The sequence below is a fragment of the Lagenorhynchus albirostris genome, chromosome 2, assembly GCF_949774975.1.
Source record: "Lagenorhynchus albirostris chromosome 2, mLagAlb1.1, whole genome shotgun sequence".
Classification (NCBI taxonomy): Eukaryota; Metazoa; Chordata; class Mammalia; order Artiodactyla; family Delphinidae; genus Lagenorhynchus; species Lagenorhynchus albirostris.
This window is the reverse complement of record NC_083096.1, coordinates 152,522,769-152,540,597: the sequence shown is the minus strand read 5'-3', so window position 1 is coordinate 152,540,597 and position 17,829 is coordinate 152,522,769. Positions and strand designations below refer to the sequence as shown.

At 51.0% G+C, this 17,829-nt stretch overlaps 1 protein-coding gene and 1 long non-coding RNA gene across 2 annotated transcripts in view; one reads left to right on the top strand and one right to left on the bottom strand.

Moving 5' to 3' along the window:
* HIVEP3 (HIVEP zinc finger 3) overlaps positions 1-17,829 on the bottom strand; it is a 503,676-nt gene that overhangs the window by 163,325 nt on the left and 322,522 nt on the right. The window contains exon 3 of the mRNA XM_060140364.1: positions 3,481-3,561. The gene's annotated coding sequence lies outside the window, so the exon portion shown is untranslated. The remainder of the gene's footprint in view (positions 1-3,480; positions 3,562-17,829) is intronic.
* The window catches only part of LOC132514885 (uncharacterized), a 449,815-nt gene that overhangs the window by 335,775 nt on the left and 96,211 nt on the right, over positions 1-17,829 (top strand). The window lies entirely within an intron of this gene.

Here is a 17,829-nt window from a genome sequence, read left to right as displayed (position 1 = left end):
CAGACATGGTCCCAATCCTGTTGGTGCCTCTAGTTATTAGAGAGTGCTTAGTGTTTAGGCTATGCCAGGTCCTTCAAGAGTGGGCTCTGAGGCCAGACTGCCCAGGTTTGTCCTGGCTAGACCACTTCCCAGCTGTGTGTACCTTGGACAGTTACTCAGCCTCTCTGTGCATCAGTTTTCCTCATCTGTAAAAGAGGATGGTGACAGCACTTGCCTCATAGCATTGTTGTGTAGGTGAAACGTAAATCCATATAAAACTCTTAGAGCAGTGCCTGGCACATAGTAAGTGCTCAATAATCATTAGTTATTATAAGTATTCTTATTCTTATTATCATCTGGCTCAGATTCCCTCCTTATGATAGCCCCCTGCTCCTGCCTTCTGACTGCCCCTCCTCTACGGCCCCTTAGCACTTTGAATGCCCTCCCCACCCCGTTAGAGCATCTGTAGATAACTGATATGGGCCTTTAAGGTCTGTCCACCTCTTTCTCTGTACTTGGGGCAGGATCCATGTTTATTCATCTCTATCCCAGGCCCCAGCACAAACACAGCAATAACGTTTCCCTGACTAATTCTGAGTTTGTGGGTAACACATGCCCTCAACTCAAAGCAAGAAAGGTATCAGGGCTTCCCTGGTGGCGCAGTGGTTGAGAGTCCGCCTGCCGATGCAGGGGACACGAGTTCGAGCCCCGGTCCGGGAAGATCCCACATGCCACGGAGCAGCTGGGCCTGTGAGCCATGGCCGCTGAGCCTGCACGTCCAGAGCCTGTGCTCCGCGGCGGGAGAGGCCACAACAGTGAGAGGCCCGTGTACCACAAAAAAATAAATAAATATCCTTCAAAAAAAAAAAAAGAAAGGCATCAGAAACTCCTTGGTGCTGGGCACTAGAAGTTGCACATCTGGCCGTATCTCAGAGCTCTCTGATGTTCCTCTTAAACTGTGAAGCCTGGCCTGGATCTGACCCTCCTGAGCTGACAAGGGGGCAGGTGCAGGCTGCCTTGGATGCTTCTCTGTGATGGGGAGCTCTGCAGAGCAGGTCGTCGTAAACACGAACACAGATGGCCCACCAAGCAGGAGGTTTCCCACGGTGATGCCTGCGTACCTGCTGGCCCCTCTGCCTGGAATGCCCTCGCTGCCTTCCACGATTCTCCTGACCTGACGAATCCCCACTGATCCTTCCATGCTCCCTCTTCCACAGCTCTGTTCCTTTCTTACAGTGTGTTGCTATCTGTTCACACATCCCTTCTGCAGAAGGGACCATCTTATTCCTGTCGGGGCCCCCAGTGTCTGCCAGTGCCTGGAACAGAGGAGGTGTCAGGAAAGTTCTGCTGAATGAACTTTTCAAAGGCAAATGAAGTCCATGGGCCTGCCTGCCTGTTGAGGCACAGGTACGAACTGTTCATGCCACCCTTGAACCAAAAAGCCCACAGGCCTTCCCAGGCCGCCTGCTCCATCACTGGGACGTGAGCTGGTAGAACAGCACAGAACATAAGCTCCCCACGCGACGGGCACCGAGCTGGCCTTTCACACGGGCTCTGGCATCTGATTACCACCCGAGGGGGTGGGTATTGAGGAGATGAAGGCCCTGAGGCACAGGCGGTTACACTGCTCCCCAGGGGAGTGACAGGGCAGGGCCGGAGCCCAGCGCTCTCGGGTCCCACAGCCTACTCTTTCTTCTGTCCCATGAGAGACAACAGATGTGAAGGCGTTCTGCGTTCTGCCAAGAGAGGAAACTGTAAAACTACGCGACTGTGGAGTGTTACCCATCACACCGAAAACAACTCTAGCCTCCTCGGTGTGTAGTGGAGAGGACGGGAGAAGGCTGAGAAGGGCCTCGGTAACAGCGCTGCATCCTTACATGATGCTGCCCTGGGCGAGGCGGCCCACCGTTCTTCAGGGGCGGTGGAGGAGGGGAGCTGCGTGCGGCGGGAAGAGGGGTTCTAATGGCCAGGCCAGCAGCCCTCCACTAGAGGAGCCCCCGGCACAGGATGGGGACCCCAGCGCCCCTGTGGCAGCTCTTCATCGGGAGACCTGAAGGGTCCCATTGGGGCACAGACCCTTCAGTGAGGGGCGTCCTGCCCTGGGCCTCCCATGGCCAATGTTCAGTAGGTTCCGACACGAGCCCCTCGTCTTTGCTCTCAGCCTCTCCCTGGGCCCCAGAGGCCTCTCTTGGCACCATGGAGCTGACCATCTCCTTTCCTTCCTTGATCATAAAGGGCCTACCCCGAGCTCCTTGACCTGGCATTCAAAGGCCCACCCACTTCTCCCAGCCTCACTTCTCCTCACTCCTCCTCTAGGCCTACACCCCAGCCACTCCCCCTTTGTACATGCTGTCTCCTCAGCCTAGAACGCCCTTCTTCCTTTTTTTTTTTCTTTAACCTGGTGAACTTCTATTCATCCTTCAAAGCCCAGTTCAAGTGTCATCTTCAAATGGTCTTCCCTGAACCACCCCACAACCAAACCCAGACAGAATGGACCCCTCCTGCCTTCACAGGTTTCCTGTACTGTGGCTATTTGCACATCATCTCCTCCTTCGGATGGGAAGTTTTTTCAGGGCAATGATGTGCTTTATTCCTCTCTAGGCCTCAGTGCCCCCCTGGTCTCATCTCCTGGGCAGCTCTCCCAGCCTGCCCTGAAGATCTGCCCATGAGCTTTGGCCCTGCACTCACTCCCACATGAACGAAGGCCTCACTGTTACGGTAACCTAGCCTCCCACCCTGTATTGCCCGTCACCCAGCTTGATCTTCACACCCACACTCTGCTGCAGGACTGCCCATGCTCTCAGCATGTGGGCAGCCTTTGCCCTTCCCATCTGGGCACCAGAGCCTACAGTGACCGTGGTGTGCTGTCCAGTCATGACAGGGCAGGTGCAGGGCTGGTGACTGTCCATGCTTGAGTTCGACTTCAAGCACAGTTTGCTGGAAGGGACACAGGTCCTGGGCTCAAATGCATACATGCACACGCACGGCACATGCAAAGCCCAGCCCAAGCTCTCCATGGAGGTCCATGGAGCAATCAAACAGGAGACGAGCCCTAGGGAAGTGGCAGACAGCTGCTGTCCCCACCATCCCTCCTCCCAGCCCATGGCTTTGGCCAGAGGCTAGAAGAGCTGGCTCTAAGTTCAGTTCACTGAATCCTATTCCCTCACTTTCACATAGGGAAACAGAAACCCAGAAAGGCAGGTTCTTGCCTGAGAGTTTCCTGAGCAGTAAAGGCTGACACGGTGTCAGAACCAGTTCCCTGGCTTCTGTCCGAGGACACGTTCCTAGCGCCATATACTGCCATTGTTAGAAACGGCAGCTGCAGGACTCTGGACATCTGGCAGCTTTGTCCTGAAGTCCTGGTAGAGTGTGAGGCTCCGTTCTCCTGCCAAGACTGGAGTCAGCCCCACCTACCTCTTGGCCACAAACGTGCCCATGGTCCTAGGGCTGTGCTGAAACTGCTCCATGCCCCGTGGTGTGAGGGAGCAATGGGGGGCTTACCTGCCAAGAGCCAGCCGTGGTCTCATGGTCGAGATATGACAGAGGTTTTTAAGAGCTCGCAGGGCTGTGTTGGAAGGAGGCCTGTGGGAAGTAGAGAATGTGAGAATATTATACCACTGCCATCTGTCAGCTTGCACTTGAGTTTGAAAAATGCATCCCCAAATAGGGAGCACAGCCTTGCTGAGAGGAGCCTCACAGCCAAGCTCCAGCCACCACCCCATCTCCAACAGGGTCATCACAGAGTCAAGATCAGACAGCCCTGGGGATGCCACCGTAGCCTAACCACCCACTCACAGAGCTGGAAGTCTGGAGTCAACGGTCCCTGTTGAACCCCCTGTGTTCTATTTCTGCTCTCTGGCTGAAAACCTCTCACTTTCAAGCACTCCTTGGGGAAAACATCCCCTCACAGCCTCCCTGAGCACCATTCGTCGTAATTCACTCATTTTTTTCTTCCGTTACCCATTCATTCATGCCAGCATTCCATAGCCGCTTGGGAAATCTCTTAGATGCTGGTGTTAGGTCTCATAGAGACAGCCATGGAAAGGGATAGCTCAGGTCTAGTAAGTCACTTGTAGACCCAGGACCAATGCCACAGCTCCCAATCCCCAGCCTGGTGGGTTTCCTCTCTCCTCTGAGTGACCTCTGTGCCAGGCACTGGGCAAAGCACTTCACACGACATGCAGCACTGCAGGACGCTTCCCACCATTTTTAGCACGAGGACCCCTTTGTGTGTGAAAATATTTCTCAAAACTCCTCCGAACTGTACACTTAGTATATTTTCATTGAAAAAAAAAAAGAACAACAATACAAAAGCCACATGAACATAATGCTTTACAATTAACTTGTATTTTAGTGATCACAGCACCGCTACATCTATTTAAATAACGGTTACACATACTCACTCGAGACATGTTATTTCTGTCTTCTGGGTTTAAGGCTTTGACCCCTTGGGGATCCATTCATTCAATATTTGCTCAGTAGGTATTTGTGGAGCATCTCTGGGATGCCCGGCCCCATGGCCCACGGGTGAGGGACCCTGGTATGGGAAAGAGCCGTGGCTCTGCCGTGAGGCATGCTTAAGCTCCAGCCCAGCGCAGGCTGGATGCGTGCCCTTGGCAGGCCACTCAGCCTGTCTCTAGCTCAGAGTCCTCATGGGTAAAATGGAGATGATGACCTTGACATTGGAAAGTCATTATGAGGATGAAATGAGATAGTAGGAAGCACCCAGGTCAGGGCCTAGCATGAAAGAAAAGCTCAACAAACGGGCCCTAGAGGGTTATCGTCAGCATCGCCATCCTCTTCACCACCATCACTGCCATTATCCCCACCACCGTCACTACCACCACCATCAAGAATATCCTCATCATTACCGTCAACAGACCATCAGCATCACCATTGACATCACCACCATCATCCTGCTCCCCTTCCCTTTCTGAACGCCAAGAGGCCTGTCCTTGCCCCTCTAGTAGGATACGCTGTGGTTTCCACCTTATAATAGAGTTATTTGTATGCACATATTCTTTGTCAACTTCATGCCCAGCTCTGTAATTTCAGAGTTGTGTGAAATTGGGTAAGTTACTTAACCTGTCTAAATCTGGTTCCTCACGCAAAATGGGACAAAAGTTTTAGTAACTCATGGAGTTGTTGCAATGATTAAATGAAATAATGCATATAAAAACTCAACACAATATCTGGGATGTGGTAAATACTGGCCATCGTTATTATCGTTATTATTATTATTACTTCTCCTCCTAGCCTCTGAGCCCCTGAGAGCAGAGACCATTCAAAATTCATCTCAGTCTCCCCACAGAGCCTAGCACAAGGCCTTTCTCCCAACAGACATTAATGGATGTTTGCCAAAGCAGCCTTGGAGCCTTACACAAAATTAGATGCAAAATAACTCAAGGGACGGGAGCATGGGACACGGCCAAGGAGAGAGCCCTGATGAGACTCTGAAAACTTCCAACAGACCTCCCGAAGAGAGCCATTTGTTACCCAGGGAGCCAATCTGCAGGCCTGCTGGGACCATTCATTCATTCATTCATTCATCAAGCTGACCAAAATTTCACTTTGGTTCAATAACAAATCCTTGCCCAGTGCCTGTTTTTTGCTATTTGAAATCTTCTTTCCATCTGCCACACCAGTTGGTCTTCACAAAAATGCCTGGAGGCAGTTAGAACAGGTACTGACAATCCATTTTGCAAATAAAGAAACGGAGGCTGAGAGGTGAGGAGACTTGCCAAAGGGCACATGGCAGTCAAGGCCGTGGTGGAAAATAGACCAGGGTCCCATTCATGACCTTGACTCTTTCCCACTGTCCCCATGATGTCAAGCACTTTATAAATCCGGGATGATTCATTCTCACTGCCCAGTTTGCTTCTTAGCAAACAAAACTGAATTAAGCTAGTTTGGTCCTATTTGAACATGCCTGTTGGAAAGGAAAGACTAGAAGTTCTGTGAGTCAGGGACTATGTGAGCCACAACAGTGCAGGGGCAATTAAATGTATGGATGCTGACCCCAGGCTGCCTGGGTTCAAATCCTGACTCTGATACTCATTAGCTGTGGAACATTGGGCAGATTACTTAACCTCTCTGTGCCTTCATTTCTTCATCTATAAGGAAAGGCTAATGCCAGCTATCTGTGGGATCGTGAGGATTAAATGAGTTAATCTATGTGCAGTGTCTAGAACAGTACCTGGCACATAGTAAGGGGCAGTTGTAATCATTATTACTTGTGATGCATTCCCTGCACCGTGAACAAGGCCTGGCACAGGGAAGATCCCTAAAAAACATTGGTTGGATAGTTGATGAAGTACTCCCTGGAAAGAGGTCAATAACTGTGCCTCCAGTATGAATGAGTCAGTCAAAAGAGTAGCTGGAGTTCTGGCCTCAAAGAATCTGGGTCAGACAAATCCAGAAGGAAGGACATTGGTCATTTCAGGACTAAAATCCCTTCCTGCTTCACCGAGAGGTTTTATGTCCAATGAAGAGCAGTAAATATGACTAATGGTTAAGAATATGGGCTCTAGAGCCAGATACTTAAATTCAAGGCCATATACTGTCACTCTGTTACTACTAGTTGTGTACTTACCTCCCCATACCTGCCTCAGTTTCCTTATCTGTAAAATGGGGATACTAACACCTTCCTTGAAGGGAAGTTGGGTTGATCAGATGTCATATGGAGGAGGTAAAGCCTCCTATACCCAGCCCAGGTGCATAGCAGTGGTGATAACACGCCTACCAAGGTCAACAGCAGCTGACCGTGACGGAGCTCGTCCCATGGTCTAGCTCGTCCTGTGCTACGTGCTGCTCCTACCACATGCTCCCTCACATACGAGAGCTATGGCTTGTTAGAAAAGCCTAGGCTGCACTTCCAGCCAACAGGCTGCTGAGAAAAGGCAAATTCTCTGTTTGGCCACAGCACACACTGGACTCCGTGGAGGCGAGACAGCTCTTGGGAAATGGTCCCCTGGGAGAGGTGACCTCCGGAGAATCCACCTGGTACGCTCCTCCCAAGCGCCAGTGCCAGCACCTCACAGCCACCGTGCGGCAGCCTCTGGGGCAGTCCCAGCCCCTGCGGTGGCTGCAGACCCCCTCTGTGCTCAGTTTCCCTGGCCAATACCCCCAGGCTGGCAGACCAGCTTGCTTAAGGGAAGGAATGAACATTTATTGAGCCAGAAAATTTACAATCCTGGCTTCGTGTAATCCTCACAGCAAGCCGGCAGGTGGGCACCCTGAGCTCTCTGCGGACCAGCTGGGAGACCCTGAACAAACTACTCGGCCACCCATGATCGTGTTCTCATCTGGGAACCCTAGGTAAATATCCTGCAGTAAACCCATTTTTCAGAGAAGAATGCTGAAGCACTGTAGGGAGGGAGGTGCTCTGTCCAAGATCGTACAACTAACAGGTGACAAAGCGGGAGCTGTTTGACTTCACAGTTCCAGCCATTCATTCATCATCAATTGTTTTTTGAAGGCCCACCCTGTACTGTGCACTGAATCCAAACTCTTTCTCTTTTAAAAAATATTCATATGATCTGTTTCCCATCATTCCTAAGACCCTAGCATTCAAGCCAATTCAACTTAACAAAGACACATTAAGTCTTTTCTCTGTGCCAGGCACTGTGCAAGGGTCTGGTATTAAGGCTCTTGTTGAATCCTCAGGACAGTCCTGTGCAGTTGACTGTTTTATCCCCTTTATATATGAAAAACTGGGCAAATTCGAGAGGTAAAATAACTTTCTCAAGCTCACACACAGAGCCTGATGGAAGCCTGCGTCATCTGAGCCCCAAATCCACTTTGTCCCCTCCTGCCGTGTTGCTCCTTTCTCCCCATGGCAGTCTCATCTCCACTCCCCAACCTGACCCACAGTGATGGAAGTTCTAGTCAGTGACCACCCACCAGAGTGGGTCCCTCACCCAGCAGAGAAGGACAGCTGTCAGCCCTGCTGGCCAGTGCCACCCTCACTGGACCTTTAGGACTCTGTGCTTCCCTGGCTCCCCCAACCCCTGAACCTGACCCCTGCTTGCTTAAATCTTACCTACTTCCAGAAAGAAAGTGAGGAAGGTTAAAGAATAAAAGTGCAGACCAAGGCGTGAAACATCAGACAAAAGCAAAGTCCAGACATAAGGGAGCACGGGAGGCTGGAGGTAAATGTCTTGAAGGACAATGCCCAGTGCACACAGGGTTTGGGGAAATGGGCACACTCACATCACTGCTGGTAGCGGAATTTGGGAGAATGCTTTGGAAAACAATTCACAGCATGAACCAAGAGCTTTGCCTCTCTAATATCCATACTTTGGGGCACAGTCATCTCAATTTCCAGGAATATAGTCTGAGGGACAAAAATTCTAAGAACTGAAGGCAAACCTAAATGCTAACATATGGAAATGGATAACGGGTCTATGAAAACTAGACTCCATCTATGTCAGGGGCTGGCAACTACAGCCTGCAGGCCAAATCTCACTGGCAGCTTGGTTTTGTAAATAAAGTTTTACTGAGACACAACCTCACCCACTCATTTCCATATTGTCTATGGCTGCTTTCCTACTACAGAGGCAGAGTGGAGCGGTAGGGACAGAAACAGTATGGCCTGAAAAGCCTAAATTATTTACTCTCTGGCCCTTTACAGAACAATCTTGCTGACCTCTGATCTACCTGATGAAATACTCTGCATCCTTTAAGAATGTGATATTACTCAGCCATAAAAAAAGAATGAAATATGGAGCTTCCCTGGTGGTGCAGTGGTTGAGAGTCTGTCTGCTAATGCAGGGGACACGGGTTCGAGCCCTGGTCTGGGAGGATCCCACATGTCGCGGAGCAACTAGGCCCGTGAGCCACAACTACTGAGCCTGCGCATCTGGAGCCTGTGCTCCGCAACAGGAGAGACCGCGATAGTGAGAGGCCCGTGCACCGCGATGAAGAGTGGCCCCTGCTTGCCACAACTAGAGAAAGCCCTCGCACAGAAACGAAGACCCAACACAGCCAAACTAAATAAATTAATAAACTCCTACCGCCAACATCTTAAAAAAAAAAAGAATGAAATAATGCCATTTGCAGCAACATGGATGGACCTAGAGATTATCATATTAAATGAAGTAAGTCAGGCAAAGACAAATATCATATGATATCACTTATATGTGGAATCGGAAACAATGATACAAATGAACTTATTTTCAAAACAGAAGTAGACTCGCAGACATAGAAAGTAACTTTATGGTTACCAAAGGGGACAGTGAGGGGTGGGGAGAAAGATAAATTAGGAATTAGGGATTAACATATACACACTACTATATATAAAATAGGTGAACAACGAGGACCTTCTGTGTAGCACAGAGAACTATACTCTGTATCTTTTAATAACCTATAATGGAAACGAATATGAAAAAGAATATATATATATATAAACATATATATGTATGCATAACTGAATCACTTTGCTATACACTTGAAACTAACACACCCTTGTAAATTAACTATACTTCAATTTAAAAAGAAAGAATGTGATAATCTTTAGATATCAGGTTGAGAAAAGCAAGCTATAAAGTTTATATACAGGATGATTTCACCTATGTTAAAAGAAAAAAACCCTACAAAAAAAACCACATGAAAACTGTACATAAAAAAATCCAGAGAAATAGATGAAAATATTAACAGTTTTGGGGGGAGTAGAAACACAGTAAGTAATTTTTGGTTTTGGCTTCCTTTTACTTGTCTTTTTTTCTAATTCTTAGGAAATACACAAGTAGTATATAATGGAAAAATCACATTTTAAAAAGAGAGATGCATAGTTGAATATCTCAGCTCTGGGCATTCTAGTAGCCAAGGTAAGGAGCAAAACAAGATGGGTTCTATTGTCAGTAGTAGGAAGGAGCCAGGAAACTAGGAAAATCAAACCCTCCTGTCCCAGATTTTTTTTAAAATTAATTTATTTTATTTTACTTTATTTTTGACTGTGTTGGCTCTTCGTTGCTGCGCGCGGGTTTTCTCTAGTTGCGGCAATTGGGGGCTACTCTTCGTTGCGGTGCGCGGGCTTCTCATTGCAGAGGCTTCTCTTTGTTTCGGAGCATGGGCTCTAGGCGTGTGGGCTTTAGTAGTTGTGGTGTGTGGGCTCAGTAGTTGTGGCTTGCAGGCTTAGTTGCTCCGCGGCATGTGGGATCTTCCCGGACCAGGGCTCGAACCCGTGTCCTCTGCTTTGGCAGGGGGATTCTTGTGTGTGTGTGTGTGTGTGTGTGTGTGTGTGTGTGTGTTACACGGGCTTCTCACCGCTGCGGCCCCTCCCGCTGCGGAGCACAGGCCCTGGACGTGCAGGCCCAGCGGCCACGGCTCACGGGCCCAGCTGCTCCGCGGCATGCGGGATCCTCCTGGACCGGGGCACGAACCTGCGCCCCCTGCACCGGCAGGTGGACTCCCAACCACTGCGCCACCAGGGAAGCCCCTGTGCCAGATTTCTGAGACGACTTGGTTGCCATGGTCTTTATTTCAAGGGTACCAAGAAACACAGTGGACAACTTTCTCTATTTTTTACTAGTGTGCTGAGGTATTTCCTGCATATATGGCTATTCCTGAAGTACTGGCCTTCAAATGAGGTCAAAGAGAAAATGATAAGCTATGATCCCATAAGACAATTCTAGTGACCAGGGTGATACAGGAGTTTAGTTCAAGGAAAACCTTGTGAAATCTTGTGGGAAAAAGCATCAATGTATCCAATGAATCCATAAATTTTCTGCAGAGTTTTGTTCTTAGAAAATAAAACTTACGTTGAAGACCAGTGTGGAAAACAGATAAAGGTGGGGTGCCCTGGTAGAAGTGGGTTATGTTTCATGTTACCCCACAACTCCCTCCAAGGCTGCTCCTGAAGGGGTTCTGTGGCACGTCTGGGGGATCCTGGAGCCCAGCTGGCAAATGGCTCCATTAGACCAGCCCTCTGGAGACCTGTAGAGCTCCTGGTCCTTTGCCAGGTTGACGGCACTGGCAAGGGCAGCAGAAAGGATGCTCTGTGCCAACAGAAGGCAGAGCCATGTCCTTGGAAGACACAACTACGAGGGCAAAGACAAAGTTTCATTGTGGACATTAAAAAGTACAACTTGTGACTGTGTTTTCATGGAGGGCCTTGGGTGGGGTAAGAAAGGACTTAGCATTCTGGGATGGCATTTTGGAGCCATCCGAGACTCTGACAGGTGGCGGGCTGATGCCCAAGGTGAGGAGGGTCTTTGGGGAGTGGATAAGCCTAGAGGACAAATGTGTGAACTAAGGTCACAGTCCCATTTCTCTTCGAAGCAGGAAGAACAAGATAGCGATAGCAGTGGGGTGTGGGGCAGTACGGTGAAGAGGGGGCTGTGGATCAGATCTGAATCCTGCTCTGCTTCTTGTTTGTCCATGGGAAAATCAATGACTCTTCCCAAGCCTCAGTTTCCTCATCTGTAGAAAAGGAAAATGGTAGCCGTACGATAGGATGGTTGGGAGGATTAAATGAAATACTGCCTACCAAGTGCTTAGCCCTCACCTGCCCCAGAGGAGGTGCTCCATAATGGTTTGCTATCTGCTGCAATAGATCTGGGCAAGCCTGAAACCTGCCCTACCTGGAGGATGGTAAGCCTGGGCATTGGCCTCGGATTCATGCATTCTTGAGGAAAGACTTGGAAATGTTCTGAGTCTGTCACCAGTTTCCTATAATTGGTGGACAGAAGAATTTCTAGAGCAGCTGGGAGGAGCCAGGAGTAGCACCCCCGAGGTGAGTGGCTCAGGTTTGCCTTTAGAAGGACTTGATGGGGTCGTCTGCTTGTCAGGGTGATGTCACAGAGGGGCTGCCTTTCTGGGGGCCTGACAGGGTGCTCACGTGTCTCCTGCTCTGAGTGGCCATCCCCGTGAAGTTAAGGTCATCTTTTTTTTTTGCGATACGCGGGCCTCTCTCTGTTGTGGCCTCTCCCGTTGCGGAGCACAGGCTCCGGACGCGCAGGCTCGGCGACCATGGCTCACGGGCCCAGCCGCTCCGCAGCATGTGGGATCTTCCCGGACCGGGGCACGAACCCGTGTCCCCTGCATCGGCAGGCGGACTCTCAACCACTGCGCCACCAGGGAAGCCCTAAGGTCATCTTTTATCCCCGTGTGAGGGACATGTAGCACGCCATCTCTGCTTTGTCTTCAGGTCAGGCATCATGGGCTACCGTGGGCATTGGCTGGGTTTTGGCCACTCAGTGCCTACCCCCTCACTCCCTATTTCTGCAATAGCACCCTGATTTCATTTTGGTGGAATTAGTTCTCCCGCTCTTGGTGGACTATAAAGCAAGGCTCCCTGCTTTCCTGCAGCCAGAGGGATGGCATGAGACTGAGCTAAGTATATCTGATGCTCCTTCCATGCCCCTGCATCTTCCGTCTCTGCAGCTATGACAGGACTGCCAGCAATAAGTTCCTGTTTTCTGCTCCCTAAAGGGACCTTGGATCCTCATTTGAGCCAATGGACCGTTTGGAAGGTTCTCCAACCTTCCTAACAATTCTATGAGATTCTCCTTCCATTCATTATCCTTCCAACTTGATCCTTTTCACTTTAGTTGTCTAAAGTCAGTTTCTGTTACTTACACTCTACACCTACCGGGTGCAGACAGGAAGAGGTCAAAATGGCTTCCTTGGCCACAAAGGGCTGTGACCAGGTGTTCTGGCGCCAAATGCAAACAGGAAAAGTCCAAGTGGAATACAGAGGCCTGCCTTTACTGGGGCCAGCCCTTCCCCAGGCCCAGAGGGTAAACCATGTTTAGTCCAATCCCGTAAGGGTAGTTTCATTTCACTTTCTAGTGAGTGGTTCAGGCATGGGCATGTGACTCAATTCTGGCTAATGGGACCTATTACTCCCATTTTATAGCTAAAAGAAGTCTTTCTCAGTGTTTCTGGGACAAGAAAGAGATTTTGGAAAAGATGGTCCTCTTCTCCACTGCCTATCATCATGTCTGCAAATGGCCCCCCAGGGTCATCTTATGCCTTAGAGTGAAAGAATATTGACTTGGTGGGAAGGTGGGCAGAGGAGGGAAAGCTGGAAAGTGATGGATCCCTGACATCATTGGGCCACAGGGTTATTCAGCTCTGAAACTGCCCCCACCTCCAGGTTTCTGGAGTTAATAAACCCCTACTGTTTAGGCCACTTGTACTTGGATTTCTGTTACCTGCAGCCCAAAGCATCCCTGTACCCAGCTAGAGCTTCAGACCTGGGAATGTGTACCCACCAGCAGGCTGGGATTGTAGCATCAAAGGGCCGGTGGCAGGAAGAAGCCTGGAGGAGGGAGTATCCAGAGGGTGGATGGGTCCAAGCAGGGCCACTCATGGGTGGACACAGGTAGTCTCTGGCAGTGGCAATCTCAGAAGCTAGACGAATGGCAGTGCCATTTCCTGGCCATCTTCTTTGCTGGGGGCAAGAACCCAGCCAGAAGCTTGAGGGTATAGGGAATAAGATCCAGCCCAAAGTGGGGTTTGGATGAAATGGTAATAGCTAGTCAGGGTCTCAGGGTCTGGAGTTCATGTGGGGCTCTGACCCTTGCAGGGAACTGGAGTTTAAGACAGGGAAACAGAGGCAGAAAGAAACAAACCCAGTTATGTCGAGTCACCAACATAGCAGGGTTTAGGGGAGGCTGCAGCTCAGTAAATACTCCCCCTCCACTGCCCCCACCCACAGGAACGCCAGATGCAGAGCTCAGGGCAACCAGGCAAATTCTAGGCCCTGCCAACCCCTGGGGCACCCCTGCCTGCCTGCTTTGGCTCAGGTGTCGGACAGGCACATTGGAGGGATAGTACCTAAAGAGGAGCCGAGAAGTCAGGGACAGACAGAGGCTCAGTTCAGGAAGCAACTTCCATCAGGAGCCTGGAGAGCCCCGGAGAGATTTCCAGCTTACGCCAAGCTGTGTCTGATAGGGTGCAAGCAACCCCCGTGCCTCAGAGAGACAGACCTGTTCAAGTCCAAACGGAAAGCAGCTGGACCGCGCCCCTCCCCCCATCCTGTTCTTTGTGCGTCAGCCCAGGGATCAGCCTCCCGATGTATCCTGGTCTGCACGCCTTGCCTCTTCACAGTCCCCACCACTCCTTCCTACCGCGGAACAAACCACAGGAACAGTCTTTAGGGGCCATTTGCAGGGCTGGAAAGATCCTAAACCGTCATCTAAAGTGACCAAAGGGGAGACAGAAGCACTGAGAACAGGGGTGTGATCTTAACCTGCTGTGTGACCCTGGGTGGTCAATATCACTGCCAGCTTGGACATTCCACGGTTCTGCTTCAAAAGGACAAGCACAGGGGCTTCCCTGGTGGCGCAGTGGTTGAGAGTCTGCCTGCCGATGCAGGGGACACGAGTTCGAGCCCCGGTCCGGGAAGATCCCACATGCCACGGAGCAGCTGGGCCTGTGAGCCATGGCCGCTGAGCCTGCACGTCCAGAGCCTGTGCTCTGCAACGGGAGAGGCCACAACAGTGAGAGGCCCACGTACCGCAAAAAAAAAAAAAAGGACAAGCACATGTGAAATGGTAATTTAACTCTTCAGAACCACATGGAAAGGCTTTAACCTTAGCCATTAGCCTTAGTCGGAGTGAGGGTCTGACCCTCCTCCCCCCATCTCTCTTCCTCCAACAGCTGGGTCCCCTGCAAGTTTAGTCCCACCTCTGGTTCTCGAACCCATCATTATAATCATCTAAAGAACCCCCAGCTCAGACTTCCCTCCCCTAATACTGTGCCCTGTTCCTGGAAACTGTCACGGTCTTGTTCCCAAGGCCCGGCACCCACCTTATTCCTCAGCCTTGGCCCAGCGCCCAGCTGCAGCCCCACAGGCCCAGGGCTGGCACTGTGCAGGAGGGTGGTGACACGATGGTGGCCAACGGTGGCTTACGAGCACGTGCTCCCTGCCAGGTGCTCATCTGAGAATTTTACAGGTAATTTACTTTATCAAATCCCCAAAGAGGGTTACGTCAGGCAGTTGCTATCATTACTCCCATTTTATAGATAAGGGAGCTGACAGGCAGCTTACCAAAGGTCACTTGGCTGGTAAGTGGCAGTGCCCGGATGTCCCCCTGCCAGCCCACATTGGCCGTTTTTCTGGACTCTGCTCTGGACTGGATTCTCCCACTGCCACCCTCGGGGCTGGCCTTGAGTGCCTGCCCCACCCCCGTGGGCATGGTTGATCTCAAGTCCCTAGCCTCTCTCTCCCTAGCACTTTAGGCTGTTCTCACGTCCTTCAGAGGGGATGTGAGATTTGACAGGACCCGGAAGAACATGCTGAGGGCATGGGGTGGCGGCAAGAAGAGGCCAAAAATCCAGACCCTATAAGCGCATCCACGAGCTGGTCCCATGGGACCATCTCTCACTCACTCACCAGCAGTCGCTGGGCTATAGCTTCAGGGTGCTGATGGTACCCACCCTCCAGGGGAAGCTGAGTGGCACAGTGAAAAAGCTTGCCGGTCCTGTGTTCAGACCCCAGTCCTGTCCCTTAAAGTTCTGCGAGCTTGAGGCAAGTGCATGGGGATGGTGCCTCTTTCAGCATCCGACCCCCTGCTGTGAAATGGGGTTAATGATACCCATCTTGCGAGGCCTTCCTGAGGAATGTGAAACGCTTTCAACAAGTGCCTGGCTCTCAGGGGCGCCTGCTCCCCTTGGCATTGGCTGTCTCCTGATGCCAGGGATGGCCTCTCGGTGCTGAGAAGCCTCAGCAGTCCCAACGATGCCCACCACGTGGCTGGCAGGGCCCCGAGCACACTGGGCATGCACGCTGGAGATAAATACAGGGTCCAGGCACCTGTTTCTGAACAATGGGCTATTCTGGGGTTTTAATTGCTCATCAAGGGGAAGTCAGACTCTGGCCAGTGACCAACCCTGGAGGGTCAGGACAAGCACTGGGGTGGCAAACACACCCAGGGGCAGGTGCAGTAACGCCAGCCAACAGGTGACAAATCCCAGAATGTCACTGAGAGAGGGCACTTATAAAGCCTCTGGGGTAAACACGCTCACAGTTGACAAATGGGGAAGCTGAGGTCCAGCGGGGAGAGGGCTTAGATTCACTGCTTCCACAAAGGTTCATCAAGCACCTCTCCGAGGTTTGGTTCTGTGCTCAGCCTCAGGGACCTGACAGTGTGTGGGAGACACACATGCAATCGCAGCGCCTTGTGACAAGTGCCAGGAGGAGACACAGATGGGGCCGCGGAAGCAGGAAGGGGGCGCACCACCCCAGTCACGTGGTCGTGCATTCATTCATTCATTCATTCACTGTGTGCTCAGGGCTCGTCTGTACCAGGCACTGCTCAGGTGCTGGAAGCACAGCCCTGAATAAAGTCCAGTCCCAGATCTCATGGGGTTTACAGTCTTATGGCAGAGAAAGGGAGTCACAGGTAAAAGAAGAGGGGTATGATAGAATGTCAGGGCATGAACTACAGAGAAAACTACTGCATGATAAGGGAACAGTGGGCACCTGCCGCTGGTGGATGTTTTAGGTAGAGATGGGCAGGTGGATGCCAACAATGAAAAATGAACTTGAGCACGTGAAATAGGCAGGACAATGAATGCCCTGCCTTCTGAGTGAAGAGGGAACCAAGGCCCTGAGATGACCTGCCTCAGGGGTCACAGAGAACCGGCAACAGACTCAGGAACTGCCCCAGGTCTCTTGTCTCACAGGCCAGAGGTGGTCCCCCGTACAGCACGGCAGCCCCTCTGTACCTCCAGCCACTGTCCCTGCTCCGTCCTCCCTGGGGGTTGGGGAAAGCACCAAGGGGCTCTGGTGGGTTGCGGGCCCCGCTCCTTCAGCCACCACTTCCTGGCTCACAGGTCACCCACACCAGCCTCAGGCAATGAAGACTGACAGCCAGACCTGGGGCCATCCAGACTCAGCAGGCTTGTCCCTCCCCCTGCCACGTCCCACCATGTCAGTAGTGCCTTGGTGTCAGACACACGTGGTCCCTCCACTTCTGAGTTGTGTGACCTTGCCAAATTCAGCAGAGCATGGAGCCTTGGGGGGATTAAATAAAGTGAGGTGTGAAGTGTCCACAAGAGTCCATGGCCCACAGTGGGCTGGAGAGGACGCCCACCTTCCCCTCCTGCATCGGCTCCCTCCCGCCCTGCGCCTGGCCCGCATCCCAGAGCATCCCTCCCTCCTCAAGGCTCCCACAGCCCTCAGAGTACTCATGTTCTCTTCCTGTGTCTGCTGTTGGTCCCTGAAAAAGGTCTCCAGCACCCGGCACAGCTGCTGGCTCCCGCATGTCTCCAGGCCACCGGCTGTGGACTCAGCTTAAAGTCACACTCGGCACTGCTCCATAAGCGCCCCCCACCATGCAGCTTCCAGCCAGGAAAGCTGAACTTGAAGAATCATGGGCAAGGTAGAACAGTGGATTCAGAGTCAGATTCCTTACCAGCCTAATGACCCCGGGCAATTTTTTTTTTTTTTTTGTAAATGAGGATAATAATCAGTGCCCAAGGTTCTGCAAAATTATATGGTGATTTTAATATTATTGTTTGCATTATAGAATTATAGGTTGAGACCAGAGTTTATTCCACTTGTAACCCGGTACTACAATCCTTTCCACAACATCCTAACCCCAGGCTTTCTTCTCTAGTTGAAGTCTCCAGTGATGGGGAACTCACTACCTGCTGGGCAGTCCCTGCCATGTTTTTTTTTTTTTTAGCATCTTTATTGGAGTATAATTGCTTTACAATGGTGTGTTAGTTTCTGCTTTATAACAAAGTGAATCAGTTATACATATACATATGTTCCCATATCCCTTCCCTCTTGAGTCTCTCTCCCTCCCACCCTCCCTATCCCACCCCTCTAGGTGGTCACAAAGCACCAAGCTGATCTCCCTGTGCTATGCGGCTGCTTCCCACTAGCTATCTACC